This window comes from Molothrus ater, chromosome 3, assembly GCF_012460135.2.
Source record: "Molothrus ater isolate BHLD 08-10-18 breed brown headed cowbird chromosome 3, BPBGC_Mater_1.1, whole genome shotgun sequence".
Taxonomy (NCBI): Eukaryota; Metazoa; Chordata; class Aves; order Passeriformes; family Icteridae; genus Molothrus; species Molothrus ater.
Window position 1 is genome coordinate 39555890 of NC_050480.2, and position 19631 is coordinate 39575520.

The 19631-nt window shown below is 38.4% G+C and overlaps 1 pseudogene; it reads left to right on the plus strand.

Moving 5' to 3' along the window:
- Positions 1 to 19631, plus strand: part of LOC118684697 (centromere protein J-like) — a 29609-nt pseudogene that overhangs the window by 2123 nt on the left and 7855 nt on the right.

The following is a 19631-nucleotide window of genomic DNA, read 5'->3' on the forward strand; positions in this document are numbered from 1 at the left end:
ATTGCAAAACTTACATACCTTTGTGGTGATTTCTCATAAGCAGCTCCTCACAGCACCACCAACAAGACCCAGCTCTCCTCTCAAGCACCTAACACACTCATTTATAGCACTCATCCTTATTGGACACAGCTGTGGCCTGTTAAGGGCAGGCCTGTTCCTAATCCTTGGTAATTAGTACAGCTGCAATTCCTCAGGGCTGAGGTTGCCTTCTGCACTACCTCTATTCTCTTACATTCCATCCCCCCCACAGGGACTGGGCTAGCTGACACTTCTCTGACTGTTGTGATGAGTCTGGAAACACAAACATGAGCATATCAACAGTTTGCTGAACATTTCACAATCTTATTTAAAGGGATAAGCACTGAACCATTGCTTCAGTCTACAGAGAGCCCCACATAAAACCTTTCCAGACAAGATGCAAAAGAAAAGAAAAGAAAAGTGAATTGCACAGCTGCTTTGACACATTGCTCTTGCCTTGCACTGGGAAGCACTAGTTGAAAATTAAAGAGCTTGGGCGCCTCTCCTATTAAAGCATTCTGGAGGTGGCATAGCCCCACATGTGAGACCTGTGAGAAGGGGCATGTGGGTTCTGCACCTTTTGCTGCTGTCAACCTACTGTGTCACCTCTGCCTCCTCAGCCACACTCTGGTGCAAGGCAGGTGGGAAGGTTGCAGAAACAGCACTGCTTGTCTTCTGTGGGACGGGAGATGTTTGGGGATATTTGGTGTGTAGCTGGGAAAGACTGAGGGATGAACCCAAACTTTTTTATTCCTGTGGTTGGACCAGAAAGTCCTTCCAGTGTGTTGCAAAGGACTTCAATAGCACTGGCTGTATTTACATGATGAAGTGAGTTATGTAGTTCCTGCTACAGCAGCAATGTGTGGTATGAATGAGCAAGTAAAGGCTTTTTGCTCCAGTTGTCAGCCCTAACCTGACCTAAAAGAGCAACTAGCTGACACTTAGAAGAAAAAATAATTGAAGCAGAAGCTGCCTTCTTGTGGTGAACATAGCCAGTGAGCTTCAATAGGAAGATGCACACGTTTACAATTTTGTGAAATAGAATAGAAAATTCCTGGTTAGAAATTCTCATGTGTACAAATACTGCTTATGAAACTGTTTAATGAACTGGCTCACAAGTCACATAATTACAGACACACAAGTTGTTCAGTTCACTGTCTAGCAGTGCCTTCATTGCCACACTCTGTAGTGAACACATTAAGCAAGCACTACAAATCTCTATAGGCAGGGAACATGCATCTTACCTTATCCTTTCCATGATTCCAGCCCTAGATTTGAGGATCAAAACCCAATTTTTTCCCACAGATTGCATCCTTCCACCTACTTAATTCAATTGCATTCTGTAAAATGTTTTCAAAAATCAAAATCTTGTCTATGTTGTTGAAAACACAAACTCTTCTAATTTTTTAGGATGATTATTTTTCATTTATTCATTCTGTAAAGACTGTTTACATTGTCCTTTTTCCTGCTGCTTAGAGAGCAGTCAATTAAAGGAAAGACATTTCTCTGAAACTTTTTCTGCTGCTAAAGGAGGAGATTTCTTCATCTCACTTTGGCATAGAGGGGAAGATGAAGACTGGAAATACAGAAGCCAGGTGAGAAATTATCAGTCAGTCAGCCTGCAAACGCACGTTTTCCCTTGATGGTATATATACTCTTTGTTTTATATATGCAACACAACAACTCTTGCCTTTGCTGAGAGTGGCAGGTGTGCATGGGCAAAAATTGGGCAGGTCTATGGTCTGGCAGCTGATCTACTCCTGTATTATGGAATGCTGATCTACCCCATACGAATGAACTGGTGTTGTAACTGTGATCTTCAAAGCATAGAAGTAAGGCAAAAGCTGGCAGGGAGAGATAAAATCTACTGATATGCCATCACTTCTGCAGTGGCCATCAGTTTATGATGGCAGTTCATTCTTCCCTGTCTTTATTCTGCCTCTTCAGCTGTGCAATTTTTATATGGCTATATATTGAACAGGACCCTTATTAAAATTATCTGGAGAGAAGTGTAACATTTAACTTGGATCACTTTTCTGATCTGGTTCACCACTATACTGCAAAAGGGCACTGTGGGGCTGCTCACAATGGGCGAGAATGGCTGGGCTGGCACTGGTGATGGAAAAAATGCTCAAAGTTATTATCTTTCCTCAACTGAGGCACATAGAAGCAGCAGGTGTTTGGCATGCTGAGCCTCTCATCAAGTATAAAAAAGAAGCAGCAAACTTGTTGGAAGGCACAGACTGAGAGCAAATGCCATGAGAATTTTCATGTGTTAACCATATGGGAGTTGGACAAAGTGGGAAGACAGAGACCTCCAGAGTAGAAGGCTGGGAAGGTGTTGCAGGACCATATGCCTGTCTGGGCAAGTGGCCCTGTCCATGTATGTATTTTTGGATCAGCAGTGAGCTTCTGAAGTCTGTCTCCCAGTCATCCCTACTTGTTGTGCTTTGGTTCACATTGTGATGTTACCATGAGCTGCATGAAACTAAAGCACAGAATGTTCTCCAGCTCTTCATGGCATTTTCACTATGGCACCAGGCTATATTTGGTTTGAAGCAAGCTTCACTGAAATGATTATTGTCTGATATTGAGTCCTCTTTAGCAAGAGTTTTCCCTACAAATCTAATACTATTAGCTCATGGTGTGGTAACAGAGACAGACTGACAAATCAAAAGGCTGTCCATGGTACAGTGGTGCTGGGTAGAGATGGAATGTAGGAAGGACAGTGATGTACTGCACAACCAGCACTTCTATTAACCCTAGAAATTTTTAATATTTAGTAGAAATTGTTAATAAGTGGCTAAATTAAGGGTCAAGCACATTTCCTTTGAAATATGTTCGTGTATGCTGTATTATGCTTCATTTTGAGCCAGCTTTCATTTTGGCCCTCTACAATATTATAGACATTATTTCTTTTCTACTCTATCACTCTTCACCATCTAATTCAAGCCACTCTATCAGAAATAAAGTGAGTTCTTTGTGATTGCCATCAACTCTAGTCTGAAGAAAATGACTGAAATGCTTTTCCTTTTGATTATTTTTTTACCTATTTCTAAGGACTGACTGATACCAGCCAAAAAATTTTGTTTGCTGAAAGCGTAATTAATGATTGGTCTAGACAGGATGTTTTAAAGTGAGAGTTGGATTCACACAATAAGGAGATTTTTGTAACAAGCTTCCGATTTTAAAAGAATTGTAGAGACCATTTACAGTTCGTAACTCCATATCACCTCCACACAAATTATCAAAAGAAAACTAACTAAAGAATGTTACAAATAAGTACCTTCTTTTCCCTGCCTAGGCAGATCACACCAGCAATTGGTATTTAGACAGAAGACTTCAGAAAAATTTGTTGAAGACCAACTTAAAACTTTTCTCATATAAAAACAGCAGGAGGAGCAACAGGTACTGTTGCCATTGGTGTATTCACTTTGGTTTTTAACAAATCTTCATGGACAGAGATACTATGTGGGCTCTGATTTGGTTCATTACATGCTAACACATTTTTCCACTGCTCTTTCATGTGATATTGGAAGAAGAAGGGCTGTATCACAATCCATTCCTCCATGATTTCCCACTGAATTCCTCTGTTTCCACCTATTTTCTGGGTCATAATTTATGCCCAGGTCTCAAGACACTTAGTTAAATTAGACATCAAGGTTGACTCAATTTAATCCTTAATAACTGGTCTCATGTGCCACTGCTGTGAGAATGGGGGCATTTCCAAATACAGGTTTTATACAAAGGTCAAGTACAGTGAGAGTGTTCTGCTTTTTGCCGTGGGTATAGTTTGAGATGAGCTTATGCCTGTCACCTCTAGGTGTCAGATTCAGCATTTGGTTCAGCTTGGTGACTTGGAAGTTTCATCACCTGTGTTTCATCACTCAGAAATTTTCTCTATGTCTCCCTGGCAAAACAACATTTCAAAATGATGTATTTCTGTAAAAACTACTGGGAAAACTCCTGTAAAAATTATTGTCAAAACTACTGGGACTTCCCCTGAAAACATAGAAGGACAGAACTTTTCTTATCTTCTATCATATAGACATTTAGCAGCATCTTAACCCTTTGACTCTACTAATGAATGAGTAAATGGGGGCATCACATAGAGACTGCTTCTAAAACAGTGTTTCTCCCACCTTCCCTGGAATGTCAAGACTGTTTCTTATGCACTCAGTTATTCATACCCAGGGTCTTTCAGATTTCTGGTGTCTCAGTTTCTTCAGTTAGTGTAAATATCTTCCTTTCTGGAGAATGATTCTGTCTGTGATTGTCAGGATTTAATTTTTATTTTCTTCCAGAGCAAGCCAAAAATAACACCTCCAAAGATTTTTTCTGAAATTAAGAGAAGGCATGGCAAGGCTCAGAAAATTAAACAGAAGCCTTTAAAAGAAGACAGCAAGCATTCCAAACCAGAAGAGCTGGTTTGAATTACTGGGGTCATTTCTCCTAGTCTGACCAAGTGAACAGAGGCATACTGCAGCCAGGGGAATGCTCTCAGCTAAATCTGCAGGTCACTAGCTCCATGCAGATGGATACACATGAAAAAAAAGCAGACTGTGCTTTGGCTGACAGGGAGAGAAAGGTTAAGACTGACTGTGAAACAGAAGTAGTTGAACAAAGTGCAGAAGAAAAATAAGATGGGGGAGATGAAGACTCAAAGGAAAATCTTGGTGGCTCACCACAGAGAAGATGGCCTGAAATCCTGCAACCATGTCCCAAAAGAATGACAGACACAAACCTACAAGTAGGTGAGGAAAAGGAGACTCATCACAAGAATCCTCTAAGAAAAGCAGGCAAAGCTGCTGGAAGATCTGTGGAGGGTACTCTGCAAAAGAACATAGGTAGGGTGGATCAGCCTCTGGAAGGTCATCTCATAGAGGCAGCAAAAACACCCTAGGAAGTCCTACAGAGGCATTATGCACTCCAGGATGTAGGTACAGATCACATCCAGTAGGCAGGGTGGAGTACAGGTCCTGCATTCACACAGGGTCAGAAGTGGGTTCAGGTCTGCCCACAGGAAGTTGTTGTGGGGAGCCAGAACTCAGAAACCCAAAGGCAAATCTGTACTGGGCTTAAGATGGTAAATGACAAGATAATATCAATTACTTGTAGCTCACCTGAGGCTGTGGAGAAGGGAAGCTCATCCTCAACCTTGCAGTAAGAGTGGAAAAGGAAAGGAACAGTTTTCTCGACACAGGAAGTTGCATCTTTCTCCTGTGAGTCAATTTGCTTACCCCCAAAAAGGGATGATGACCCCAAATCTTACCGTGCTCAATATCCCTCCCAGCAGGTGCCTGAGGGAGTAGATCACACTGACAGACATTTGGATCTTCCTGATGGTGATTATCCTAGCAATAAACCCAGTGGAACAGAAAAAAATCTCTGTTAGGAAATACAGCAGATCACCACCAAGAAAACAATATATATTCAAGCAATTTCAGGTCAACAAGATGTCTCCTGCAGCAGAAGCAGCAGTGATTCTAGTGCTGGAGCTGTTGGTGTGAAAGGGAGCAAGGCTCGCTCTTCTTTTCAGCAGTCCCTATTTCATTTCACAAGATTGAAAAGGAGAGACCATGAGCTTGAGTCAAAGAATGGGAATAGGGCCAGCAATGTTAAAAGCTTACATCTGCCATCTTCAAGAATGCAGATTCCTACTTTCAAAATTAAAGAAACCCCTGAAGTGGAGGAACCACAGAAAAAAAACCTGTTTGCGGAGACGTTACTTAAGAACTACCCAAGTGTTGGTTTGTTTATTTTTCATTGGGGAAAAGCTTATGTCTTGGATTTATGACTCATTCTGCCTGTGCTCCCTAGCTATATGCCCACCTCTGTCGGTATTTCTCAGAAATACTGGAAAAAACAGAGATGAGGGAAGAATACATCTGCAAGATCCTTGTTGTTTTTGCTTCTCCATCATCACTAGTTATTCTTCCTAAGTCTGTTGTTGGAGGTTCACTTTCAGGGGCCGACTTCTGATCCCATGGAATGGGTGCAGTGTTGAATGAATCCTTGAAGTCAGGGCTAGATTTCCCTGTAGCTTAGGTGTGACTCACCCTTTGACAGTGAAATATTCACATTTTCTATTTAAGTTCCTCAGAGATACCATATGTGACTTTTTAAAAAATGGGTAAATTGCCTCCCAAATTTGCATGGTTTTTCTCCTAAGACACAGAAAGCTTCAGATCAGTGACAATGTTACAATTTCCTAAGAATATCTTCACTCAGTTTTTCCTTAATGTGGTCCCAGCTTTTTGGTCAATCCACGTTTCTCAGCTTTGGGCCCTTACTTCTTGATCTTACTTCTGGTAATGAAATGGTATCCTGCTTCAGCAGGCTTTAGTCCTTTTTATTAAACAGGTTCCTGACATTTCTTAGTTTCCACTGAAGGACTTCCCACACATTGACTCCTCATCCTAAATCAATTTGCTTTCTCTTTATGTAAGATCAGTCAGAATAAGTTTTCCTATCTGCAATAATCACCAGGGCAGAAATATTCTCTTCTGATGGCTCTCAATTGCTCTGTCACAATCCATCCACTAAGCACACTATACTCTGTGTCAGACTGCTGTTAAAAAAGGTTTCCTGAGGCCTCTTTGGAAGTTACATTCGTATTAAAGAGGAACCATCACGTGGCATTCACATTCCTAAAAAGGACTTAGCTACTGACACTAATATACACCAAATCTGTTTCATTTGCTGAATTTGTAGGGTTTGGATTGCACTACTAAGACCTATGGGAAGGGAATACTTGCATAATTAAGCAAAACACAAAAATTCTTTTTGATTGATTAAGCAATAAAGCTTACTGCACTTATGAAGTCTGTGGTTTTAAAAACATAGTGAGGGTTCATAAATATTCACAAGGTTCTGGGTATTATCATAAATACCTGTCCAGAAGAAACCTGGAACATTCTTAGCAGAGGATTAGAGACTGATGTACACCACAGAAGAATCCCTTCACTCACTGTGGTGAGAGAAGAACATGAGGAGAAGCAAGACATTTTTGCAGGTAAATGTATATACACAAGAAACTGATTTGTGTGTGCAGTGAATAAAATATTGCTTTTAGAATCCTTAAAAACAGGTTGCTAAACTCTTACTTACCAGCTAGCTTCTTTCCAGGGGCATCTGTGTTGTTTTTGAACTGAAACACTTATTTAGCCATCTAGATTAAAAGTAAGGCACCTCACTGAAGTAGGCCAGCTCTCAAAACACTTCTGCAGTTAGGGTCTAAAGTTGAGTAACGCCAAATGCTTCCCATAATTGCTGAATATCTTTGGATTACAGTGACGGCAGTAAGAAGTCATGATAATTTTTTAAATATAAAATCAGGCTGCTGATAGAGTAAAGGATAAACTGCTCACATTCACATCAGGGTAGCACATATTTCTGAGGTTAACAAAAAGTGTAGAGCACACATCAATGCCAACAGCAGTCTTATTTCAGGAATACTAATCTTTTTGATCAGAATGAGGGTGAGTTTGATACCATATAAATTTAAGATGAAAATTCAAGAGAATTGCTTTTTTAATTTGTAATTATTAAATGCTGTAAAAGTTTTCATTTGGTTTGGGTTTTGTTTACATCTTCATGGAAGAAAAATAACACAAAATCCCTGCAATGAATAATTTTGGAATTATGGGGTTTGTAATGGAAGTGTCTTCACAGCACTAACTAATTGTAGGCTAAACAAATGCCTCTAATAAAAATTGAGCTTACTTGCAATCAAATCAAATAAGAATATTTAATGTGATGAAATCTATTCAAAATTAGTAGGTGCCATCTACTATAAACACAGGAGAGATTCTTTTCCTCTTTGCATTTCAAAACTAGTTTTTAACTGGTGCAAAATTAGCATAATTTAGTATTTAGTTTTTAGTATTTAGTTTTTAGGTTTTTTTAGTTATTGGAGCAAAGTAAATTATGCAACGTAAAAAATTATTTTTCAGATCTGCTTCTCCATTCTTCTTCTTTCCAAAGTTGATGGGAATAGTGCAGAAGGCTATTTTGCATTTATTGGTTTGTATGATTTTCTCCTCTAGCTGCCTTTCAACAAATTGCTCTCACCATATTAAAAATTAATGATTTCATTAAAGATCCTTCCTGTATCTCTTGTTGACCATGATAGGTGTTCCAGATGTATTTGTGGGATCTGGCAATTCATGAAACTACTAATGAAATTAAGTGCTGCTTTTACTTTTACTGCTGTAAATTTTGACTGTGGAGTGATGTGCTGGTGCAGAATTACTGCAGTGCCAAATGCTGCCAGCACTGTATTCTCTGCCTGCTGACCGTGCTGCCTTACCAATGCAATTACTTCGACTTTTTCACAATAATGCATATTTTTAAAAGAGCTTGCATGGATTTATTCATGTCATTAGACACAGTAACCTCTAGCATTTCCACACAGATGTTTATCCAAAAATGCCTGCCCAGTATAATGTGTACATCTTTTCACTCACTTTTTCTAATTTATGAGCTAAAACTAATTGTAAAGGGCAGCTTGTCCTCCCTGGCTGTGTTGGCCCTGTGCTGATTTATGCAATCCAAGAATCTGCTTTGCATTTTTTAAATCAGTAACTCTGTTAGGAGCCCAAGACAACTGCCCATTGATAACAGTTGACTTGTGCTGCGTGACAACTTGTGCTCGCTGGAAGCAATGAAAATCCTTTTCAGAGCAGTACGACATGCCCAAATCTGCCCAAACCTATCTATTCCTTTGTTTCCAAGCACTTTGTTTTCAGACATTTCCAGGCACAAATAAAATAAGCAAGAGGGTAAAACCAGTTGGGATGTAGTGTCTTGTGTGTGTCTGGTGCCTAAGAGAGCCTGGACAGTGCTCAAGACATCAGCCTGTGGCTCCACCCCTGCAGCACTGGGGTTGTTCTGCTGGCGCTTGGTGTCAGCCAGAGGATTCTGTGATAGTTATTTTCTTGTTCCTCCAACAAGTGCAGCTTGTTTGCTGGTTTTGATGCACAATTTCCTTATAGTATGGAATCTGCCCACTTTCTGGACCAATGGCAGCAGCCAATGTGTCAGTGGTTGGTTTACTTTTTCCTACCTGCATCTCACTGAAAAACCTTGTCTCAGAAAAAAGACTTTTGCTTCATGTATGTTCTTGCTTCACAGGCAGCCCTGTCTCAATTTTCCTCATGCAGAGGTGTGCCTGGCATGCAAGCAAGAATTTCAGTTTGTGCAAAGTGCTTAGCCATTTCTAATCTATTTTCTATCTGTGTTCTGCACCTAGCTCCTATTTGTAATTTACAGCTGGGTTATGAACTGTTCGTCAGCAGCTCCAAAGAAGTGTCACAAGACAGAAGCACAGAAGTGCTCCTGGTATCCTTGGTTATTGCATTTCCTCAGGTCAGGGCCTGTTTTCTAGCCTTGACTTAACACAGTACTGTTCAATCTGTAGTGGGAAATGGTATACATAGATCTTGCATCTTACTTTTTTTATAGTGCATTGTATTTCAGAGTAACTAGTCTGAATATGGAGGCTAGACATAATCACACATGGGCTCTATTTGCTAATTCAGTTTGATTATTTTGAGGAGAATTAATACTTATATTGGCTGTTGCTGAGGCTTTCTCCATCCTGCTTTTAACCAGAATATTAGTCAAGCTTATTTAGAATAGAAAACACCAACAGCAATGACATTAGGTAATTAATTACAAAGAGCAGCAGGATATAGGGAGTTTGTTTTTCTTTTAGTATCTGTGAGAGATTCACATTTTGCTCCTGAGGTGCTAAACTCTGTTACTGAGAGGGAAACATGAGGTCATGGCTGCTGCAGGGCTGAGGTTATATGCCTGTAGTTCGTGTTTCTTTTTGAGTAATAGTGAAGGACAGATGGTGGCTGTACGTCATGAAGGGAGCTGTAAGCTCACTTTTTATTTGTTAGCAGAAAGCTCACAAATAATGTCATGTCAGATTAAAAATTAACTAAGAAGTTAGATCACAGTCAAATAAATAAGCTCTGCTTGAGGATATGGGAAGATTTGTATTCTTCTTTGTATTTGACTCGTATTTCTGAGTGTTTAGTGCATTTCCAGATCAGTCCTGTTTTGAGCCATTGAGTTCAAAGACAAATTTCTTCTGAACACCCACATTTAACTCTTGGAGTGTGTTTACCTGTGGAAAGTAAATACTCTATCCCATTTCATTCAGGTCCATGGCTAATCTGACTTATAATAATGACTGGGCAGATGAAAGTACAGCCCAGTCCCCAGCTTTGCATGATTGCCGGGCTTCACAGATGCACTGGCGGGCAACAAGCTGTGCCTTCTACAGGTCTGCCCTAATTTAGCTATCTGAACACAAAACATGCTTAAAAGCCTCTAAGTTCATGGTCATTATATTGTCAAAAATTTCAATTACAATTCTTTCCAGCTGCTAATTAGAAGAAATTTTGCAGGTGAACGCATGCATGAGTGTTCCCAGGGAGGAAGTACCTTGATTTTGACAAGTGCTGATAACTGCTTGCCACTCCCAGCAGTATCAGCATATGAGGGACATGCCCAACTCCTCCAAAGATCATGCTCAAAGAAGGTACATTTGAAGACAGTCCTTCATTACAGTTTCATATGCCAATTTCATACTCTTTGTTTATTTTGTGAACAGAACATGAATAGACCAGCTCGAGACTGTCAGGAGCCAGGAGTTGACTCACACTTTGGAATAAAATAGAGATCACGCTCACTTACTGCAGAAAGAAAAAATTGCCCAGAGCAAGTTCAAGGGAACAGCTAGCGTCATTGGAGAACATGTGAAATCAGAAGAAATGCAAGTAAGCTGTCTTCTGTAGAATAAGTACACAGTTCTTATCAATATCCTTCCATACAAACATTCTGTGGTTTTGCCTGTATCTTTCCATTTTCTACACATGGCAAATTATTGATGCCACTTCCTTAGGTTAGATATACAGTGAATATTTTAATTTTAATAATATATTGCTTTGGCTTGTGTTTTAAGTGTACATTCCTTTCTTTTGTATTAAAAAAAATTAGGTTGTGCCTACCATTTTTTAAGGATATCAAAATATTCCCACGTTCCTCATACTTCCTTGTACTCATTTGCTCAGCTGAGCTGACTCTTGAAAAATTTTCAACTCCTGCATAGTGAACTTTCCTACTTGTAAATATTAGGACTCATTGTGCCATGTGCAACACAGTTAATGGCCATAATTCTCATTCCTGTGTTGAGTATTGGTTATTATTTTTTTCTTTAAACTATCCTGATCTTTGGCTTTGAGGTATTTTTATGATATCTAGCCCTGTGTCTAACAATCTAACCTGCCTAATTACATCCCCAAGTCATTTATTATGGTTTTTTTTTTTTCTAAATTCCTTTAGGGGATTCCATCTTTTTAAAGATTTTATTTCAGACTTCTTAGTGATAAAATCATCTCTGATTATCTGTGGCCATTATCCCTATTAAAAACAACCAGACATAATATGACTTGAAGGGCAATTTTCTAAAAGAATCACTGATAAACAGAGAAAAAAATGGTAAGCCATGTGAAACCAGTAACAGAGATGGGGCGGCTGAAAGACATATTTTTACAAAATAAAAGAATGGGCAGTAGTAGAGCTCAGAAATGTCTAGAACAATATTCTGTTGCCAAAGGACGTCTAAACCAAACTGATATATTTGACAGCAAACTGACAATTTAAATTACTTTCATGATCAAAAAAGTTTCAGAGCAATTAAAACTGGCAACAGAGTACTTTGTTCAAAATTTCTATACTTGATTTTTCATTTGTACATTTTTGAGATACATATTTTTGGACCATACATATAGTGAATGTTTTTTCCCCTTATCTTGCATATTTGTCTACAAGTTACATTTTCAACAGGAAATGTTTCAGTGAAGCCATTTTAATATTTTGATTTTAAATGTTTTGAATGTACTCTCTGCACAATATTTTAAAATATCAGTTTTCTTTTCACCTGGGTTTAGAAAAAAAAATTAGAAATTTTGCCAGGGAATAGTTGTGTTTCTTGACTATGCCTAGCTCTAAAGATGGAATTTGATAGAATTGTTTTAATTTTTTGTTCACACCTGAAATACACAATGAGCACAGGTTCAATAATTTAATTTTCCACAAAACAAAACCAAAATATTTTGGGGTTATTTATCTCTGTCATTCCCAACTTCAGAAGTCTGCTGCTTCTAGAAAATGGCTGAATATGCCAAATTTAGAGGTGTCAGCTCACAGCTAAGAAAGGAATGTGATCAGGAGCAAATGGGCAGACACACAAGTGAAGGCAAAGTGAGAAAGGGTTGCATTCAACAATTGGTTGACTACAGAGTAAATTGCACATTTCTAGCTCAACTCCACCAGTATTCTCTTTGCACTCTCCAGCATTAGGTTCCCTGAAGGAAAAGGACTCAGTGTTTGCATCAGCATGGGTGAAGAAAGAAGGGAGAAGGCAAAAATAATGGAGACGGAAGCATATGGAAATGTCCTCTCCAAATTTCATTACTTTTATTTTCAATTCAGTTGAAAATTATGTCTTTGCAATCCCCTGATGTTTGTAAGAGGGATCTAACTATTCCTGTGCCCTTTTACCCATGTGTAGATCTGGTTACCTGACATTCTTGTCATTAATATTTACCTAGAATTCCAGCCTTTTCTTAAAGATATTGACATTTAATGCTGATTATTTGCATTATTAGTTTGAATTTCATTATTTTCTTCAGCATGGACTTGTCTCGTCTCATTTTGGAACAACTGGTTTGTTTTGAATATAGGAGTTTGCAAAGTAGGGTTTTTTTTGTTTTTTTTCGGGGGGTAGTTCTTTGTTGAAATAATTTCAAATGTGATTTTTTAAGTTGCATACCTTGATACTGTAGACCCTTAAGCAGGACAAAGGGCTCCGTGCGTGCTTCTGGATATGTAAGGTGGGCATGCCTAGCTCAAAGCAGGCAATGACATGGCACACTTCTATTTTTTCACTGACAGATATTAAAACAGCAGATTGCTGGACTGCAGGAGGAGTTCAAGAGAACTGAGTCCTACTGGCGTGCTGCCTGCAGCAAACTGAGAGACCAGGTTGAGTTGCTGACCAGGCAGAATATGGAGCTTTGAGATGAGCTCAGAGCTTCAGGATATCAGAGACAGAAAGCAGAAAAAAACCCCAAAGCCATAACTTTCATGGACAGAAAATCAGAGACCCTGGTAGTGGCAGATACTCTCTGCTTAATACTGTTTGAAAAATTCAGTAGTTTTTCTTTGGAGCTGTCATGTGTGAATACTGTCCCTCCTCTCCTGCTTAGCCTGAAGGTAAGAAAATCCGCTCTACAGTGAGCCGTGTTAAAATACACTCTTTGTGTGGCCCTCTTCCACCTAGCCTTTTTGTCCAGGAGGTGTGCCACTTTGCCAGCTGATACAGCCAGCCTATCATTGACACTTAGGTCAAATGTCTCCTTCCACTAACTAGGAAGGAAGTCTAGATAACTAATTTACTTTCAGTGACTAAATTAAAGCCTCCTAAAAAGCCTCCTGAAAATAATTCTACTCTTTATATATATAGTGCCATTGGCCTGTTCAATTAAACATCTCTTCAGCCTGGAAAAAATACAGCTGGACCTTCTATTAAATCTTAGTTCTTATTTTAAACTGTAAATTTTAAACTGCTGTAAACTTTTTGGAAGGAAACATCATCAGTGGCCTGCCTTACAGAGGCACAAGTTGGATTCTTGAATAGGAGTTACACTGGGATGTAGGAGGGATACATCAGGGTGGAAAATACAGCTGGCTAATGTTAATGTCTTTGCTAATCTCTGGAAATCAAAATGATTTAATCATAGGTTTGCAGAGCATCTTGAAAACTTTTTTATTCAATATTTCACTTGTTTAATGTACTTGTAGGGTTTTACTTGCTCCATTAGTATATAACTGAGTAACTTCTTGTAAGGGAGTTAAAGGAAATTAAAGTTACTCACTTCTTACACAGGAGAGAGCAAGTCTTGGTGAAATTAAATGGTTCACACTAGAATTCAAAAGAAACCTGAAATTTGCATTGAGTGGATCATTTCATTCCCTTGTGTGTATTCAAGGGAGAAAAATACATGCTTTGAGGGATCAGTTTCAGCCTGTGTGTGTCAAGGAAAGTAGAAAAAACAATTATCTCCTAGGTGGTATAGTCTGATGAGATGAACCCTACACTTCTGCAGAACCTAGAAGAAATGAAATGGCTGAACCTAGAAGAAAATGAAATTGAGCCATTTTCTCCTCGGCATTTCTCTAATTTTCAAATCTAATTTCTAGTAAGGTATCTTTAAAAAATGTTAGAACCATCAATAAACCTGTCCTTTGCTTTATTGGAGTGAAGAATTTTGTGTCTCTTTTTTTATTTGATTGTAATGTACTCATTACTGAAATTTTTTACCTAGCACTTAAATTTCATTGAAAATGTAATTTGAAGTTAAATTTCATTTTATTTTTACTTTTCCCAAACCGACCTGCTCTTATGACTCATTATTTTATAGATTGTGAAGGTCAGAAAAAAAAAAGATTAGTCACAGCTACAAAATCAAAATACATAAAAATTCCAATAAAAGTAAGGATAAGAAAAAGCTAAGTAACTTCTGCTGTTGGCCAGATTTCTAGTTTATTTCTACCACTTTGTTGATGTAAAACTACTACTCAAGACACTGAATATTTTTTGTTGTGTGAAAGTAATGCTAGGATACACTATATGAAGATGCTAGGATGGTACCTACAAAATTTTTGTCTGACACTGGGGACTTTCAGACCCTAGCAGAACAGCATGTGGAATTTCATTTATTGTGTTTAAATGTCATATTTTTTATGAAAAGAAAATGGCTTTAAATTTGAGTCAGAAGGCTTTGAAGGCTGTCTGATTCTACTAGGTGTGACTTGAACTTAAAATTACATATTTATAACAAATTCTCCACTATGTTTCAGAAGCTATTCTGTCAGGGACAGCATCTTCATTCACACCAGAAGAAAGTTCATGGAGAGATAATCACAAGAGCCACATCATCTCTCATGTGGGGCTGAAGACATCTTTGCAAAAACACTTCCTTAGAGATGTGAATAATAAAATATGCATCCCTGCAACCAGTAGTCACTTTTCCAGAGTTTCAAATACATATTTAAGAGAACGTTCTTTGGAATCAAAATTTCCACAGATGAAAGTGTGTATAAGCATGATCATATTTTCTTGCTTGTGCATAAATGTGAATTTACGAATTGTATATTTTCTTCTGGCTTTGCAGTTGCAGGAGAAAAAACATTTTTCCCCCTCTTTTCTAGACCTAACTGAATTGTGTGTTCTTTTCAAAGAGTTTTCCAAACTTATTGCAGCTGCCACTCCACAGGCTGATTTTACAGGGAATCCCCTTGCCTTGGCAAACCATAAATCTAGTATTTTGCCATTTGAGGCTTTACTTGCCAATATGTAAGAGTGTCCTTCTCCCAGTTCAACTCAGTGGGAAAACCACTCTGATTTTTACAAGTTGTGACAAGTTAGCTCAGTATGTCAAGTCAGATGCTTATTTCTGGCTGGTGTGCCCATGACTGCTCCTCCACAGCCAGCTTACCACATTTCTAACGCATCTCATTGTTTAGAATTTAGATATCTAAATATCTCTTTATGCTTTCTTTTTCTTGGCTTTGTATTTCTTACTTCATATTATGGACACCTGGGATATTACAAGTCCCTTTTCTCACTTTTGGTCAGATTTGGTTGAAATCTATGCTTTGTTCAAGTGTACAATCTCTCTGAAATTAATCTTCTCTACTGGAAACAATTCCTTTGGCTACAGAAAAACTTAGATTAGCCAACACACTCTGCTGTGTGCCTATATAGGGACTGAAATAAAATGTAAAAGATATAAGATGAGAAGGGAGGCAACTGTTCCACTATAGTGAGCATGACAGCATGTCTGCAGCATGTCTGTGTTTGAAAGTCACTAGACAGTAAAGTCTGTGAATTCTATATGGTTCCAGATATGAAAAGAGATATTGATAATTTCCTCCTATGGCACATAGCCATGGGCAATAAAAATTCAGCAACAGTTTTGAGAAGGGGGGAAGTTGAGGACAGCAGACTTTTGAGGTCACTGCTATCTGGGCTTTCACCATCTAGCCAGGACTGGATCCAGTCCAACTGGAATCCAGCACAAGCATGAGCTAGACTGGTGGGCATAGTGCCCAGATGTCCTGGGTGAACTCTAAAATGTTTGACAGAGACACATGCTTTTTATCTGATCTGATGGCACAGAAAGACTTTACAGTGAATAGAAGTGGCTGCCAATTGTTTGACTCTAGAATTGAAGTCTCAGGTAAATGGAACATTAAACAGAAGCCCAAAATCCATGTCATAGCAATAGATCTGCACACGGTGACTCACTTGCATTTTCTTTGCACTTGAGCTCTTTTTCTAGTAGGTGGATGCTTTCCCTCACAGATCCTGTGAATCTGGACAAATCTGAATTTTGGATATAGATTAAAAAAAAACTATCGTGCTACTTCTATCCAAAATTGAGAAACTGAGCCAATAGGAACACATCTAAGTGAATGGGATAACCTTGAGCACCAGAAGGGTTGTCAGACACTGGAATGGGCTGAACAGAGAAGTGGTGGAATCACCATCCTTGGCACTGTTCAAAAAATGTGTGGATATGGCACTTTTTGGGAAATGGTTTAGTGGTGGACTTGAAAGTTCTGTGTCAATGGTTGGAACTGATGATCTGAGGGACTTTTGCAACCTAAAATATTTTATGGTTCTAGGGTTGGAAGGTGTGCATGTCTTCTATAACAAAGGTAAGTTAAAGCTAGCTTGGACTGGTGAGTTTAATCAGCTGTAACCAAGAACAAATTGCCATCTGACTCTTTTTTTAATTCAAATCTAATAGAATTTGAGGATATGCACAAAAACAGTTGGCGAGCAAGTCTGAATAATGATCAATTTGTATCTTTGTTAAAGATACAATTTTTTTTGTAGACATGATTTTATGAAGTAAAAGAAAAAAACATAACCAAGAGATGGTCCACATCTCTGAAAAATATGTATTCTGGTTACCTATAATACTTTTAAGAATTTGTGCTGTAACATGACCTAGCTGGTGAGGAACTGTCCAATTCAAATTTTGCTTTAGTGAGACAAGAGAAATGTCCATTTTAACTGCACATCATTAGTGATTCTTTCAGACTATGAAAGAACAAACAGATGGGCCCAAATAGTTTTTATTATTAATTATTAATGCTTACTGACATGGATACTCTGAAAACAACTTGATTTCTGAATGCAGCTCATTAGTTAGAGCAAGTTGCCAGTTTCCTGCCCAACATGCATCTCTGGATAGATTTTCATTATTTCTGTGAAAAAAGATGAACTTATTTGCCTGGCAGGGTTGGAAGTGGGAGGAGGGAGGGGGAATTCCACTGAAAGGTATACTGACTTAATGTTTCAGCCAAGGTCAAATATGCTTACTTCCAATCTTAGATGGATTTTGCTGTCTAATCTTCCAAGGGATTTTGATGACCTTTGAGCATGTTATTTCCTTACCTATGAACATTCTTCTGACAAATTACTAACCCTCAAGTAGGGAAGATCTGTGAATATGTGAACAGACTTTCTTAGCATTTGAACTTCACTGCTTCATCCGTGAGTACTTGTTGCTTTTTCTCAGGTTTTTGATTTGTTAGAGGGAATGTGAACCCTACATGACACAAACTGTGATATTTGAAGGTACTAAGTAATCAGAGATCCTTATTTTAGGAAATTGACAAGTGAGAGATTTCTGGGACAATTTGATGAAGAATTGTAGGTATTAACAGCTGGGGGGCAAAAGCTCATTAGAAAATGTAACTGGTTATTGTTGAGCATGAAGATCCAGGAGAACATATTTTTAGAATTCCTGTGGTCTAGATGGACACTCAGTAACAGTACCTCCTCCTGTTCTCCACTGCCTTCCTGATAGCACGGATCTGTAGGACTAGAGGAATTTCAAGAGGTCCCTGCTTTTGCACAGAGGAGGATCAGTGTCACTGATGGAAATTCAAACTGTTTCACTAGCTCCCATGATGAAGATACAGAATGAACTGCCTATATGTTCTTTTATAAAGTTGAGTTTCACTACTAAACTACACCTCTTTTGTTTTAACCAGCTGACATGGTGATTAATATTTTTTTTTTATGTTTTCTGTGAAGATTGGGAAAAAATCTATCTACCTTGTGCATGTTGGGATGCTGCTTCTTCCTTTAATCCTGTAGCCCCTTTGCATCAAGGGTCTGCATTTACTGATCACCCAAATATTTCCAATGGAGAAAATTGAGATAATTTGATGGCTTTGTTTATGAAAGTGATGGAATTGAAAGAATCTTTATCAAGAGCCCAGTCATGTGTGATTAGTCCAAATGCCTAGTATTTGAGTTTCTTAAAAAGTACAGAGCAAAGTTGTAGTGGCTGCCTGGGATACAGTGATGGCTCTGAATTTTCAAATGATCTCTTAGACTGACATTCCTCTGAATGAAAACAGAGACTGCATGTGATTCATGTAAGCCTGTCTGGATTCCTCTGACATTATTGCTTTAAAAATAGGTATGCTAGTGTATGCAATGCATAAAAAATGAAATCTGGCTTTTACAAGGACATGTGTAACAAGAACTGTTCTGCATGGATGCTCCTTCAGCTGAATTGGCTGATACATCTCATCATGTTCATGGAAACAGTGCTACTTTCTCTGACTACATCTAGCCATAAAGTATCTTCTATTAACAAGTCATAGATAAGGTTTTAAAAAGCTTGAATTGCAACACTCTTTCTATAATAAACCACAAGGAAAACAAATGCTGCCACATGTTTGTGTCTCTCTGAAGCTGATGAATACTTGAGCTGCTGTGGCCCTATTGACACTTTCTGAGGATGATGAGCCAGCTGGCTCAAAGCTAACCAGGCAGCAGGAAAAGAGTTCATCTCTGCCTGATTCTACTCAATGAACCAGGTTAATTTCCCTCTGTAGCTGCTGATGTCTCATAAAGGAGGGACTGGAAACATGTGGCTGGGGACAGAAGAAAAGGAGTGAGACTCCAGCAATCTGGACTGAAATTGGTTTGGGCTGCTGTGAAACTGCCCCAATGGCTTTTTAAGTTATTTTAAATGATTTGGCAGCTTCAGTCTTGAGATATTTAGCAATGAAATGATGGATTGTGTGCTCTTTCTTTCTTTCTTTTCTTTCTTTCTTTCTTTCTTTCTTTCTTTCTTTCTTTCTTTCTTTCTTTCTTTCTTTCTTTCTTTCTTTCTTTCTTTCTTTCTTTCTTTCTTTCTTTCTTTCTTTCTTTCTTTCTTTCTTTCTTTCTTTCTTTCTTTCATCTCTGCAATTTCTGAGCTAATATCTCTCCATCAGAAATAGTCTTAAAGGTCCTCAGTTCTATATCTTTTGTCTCAAGCTGAAGTCCCAGGCATATTTTGACAGTTTGCCCATCCACTTTTATTTGAAAACCTGATTATGTTTGACGAATTCAGGCATATCCACAGAATCTGCCTGCAGAAAATATCACCAAATATAAAATATAAATTATATTATTTTTAACAATAAATTCTATTCATTTATGTACTTTTAGCCACCTT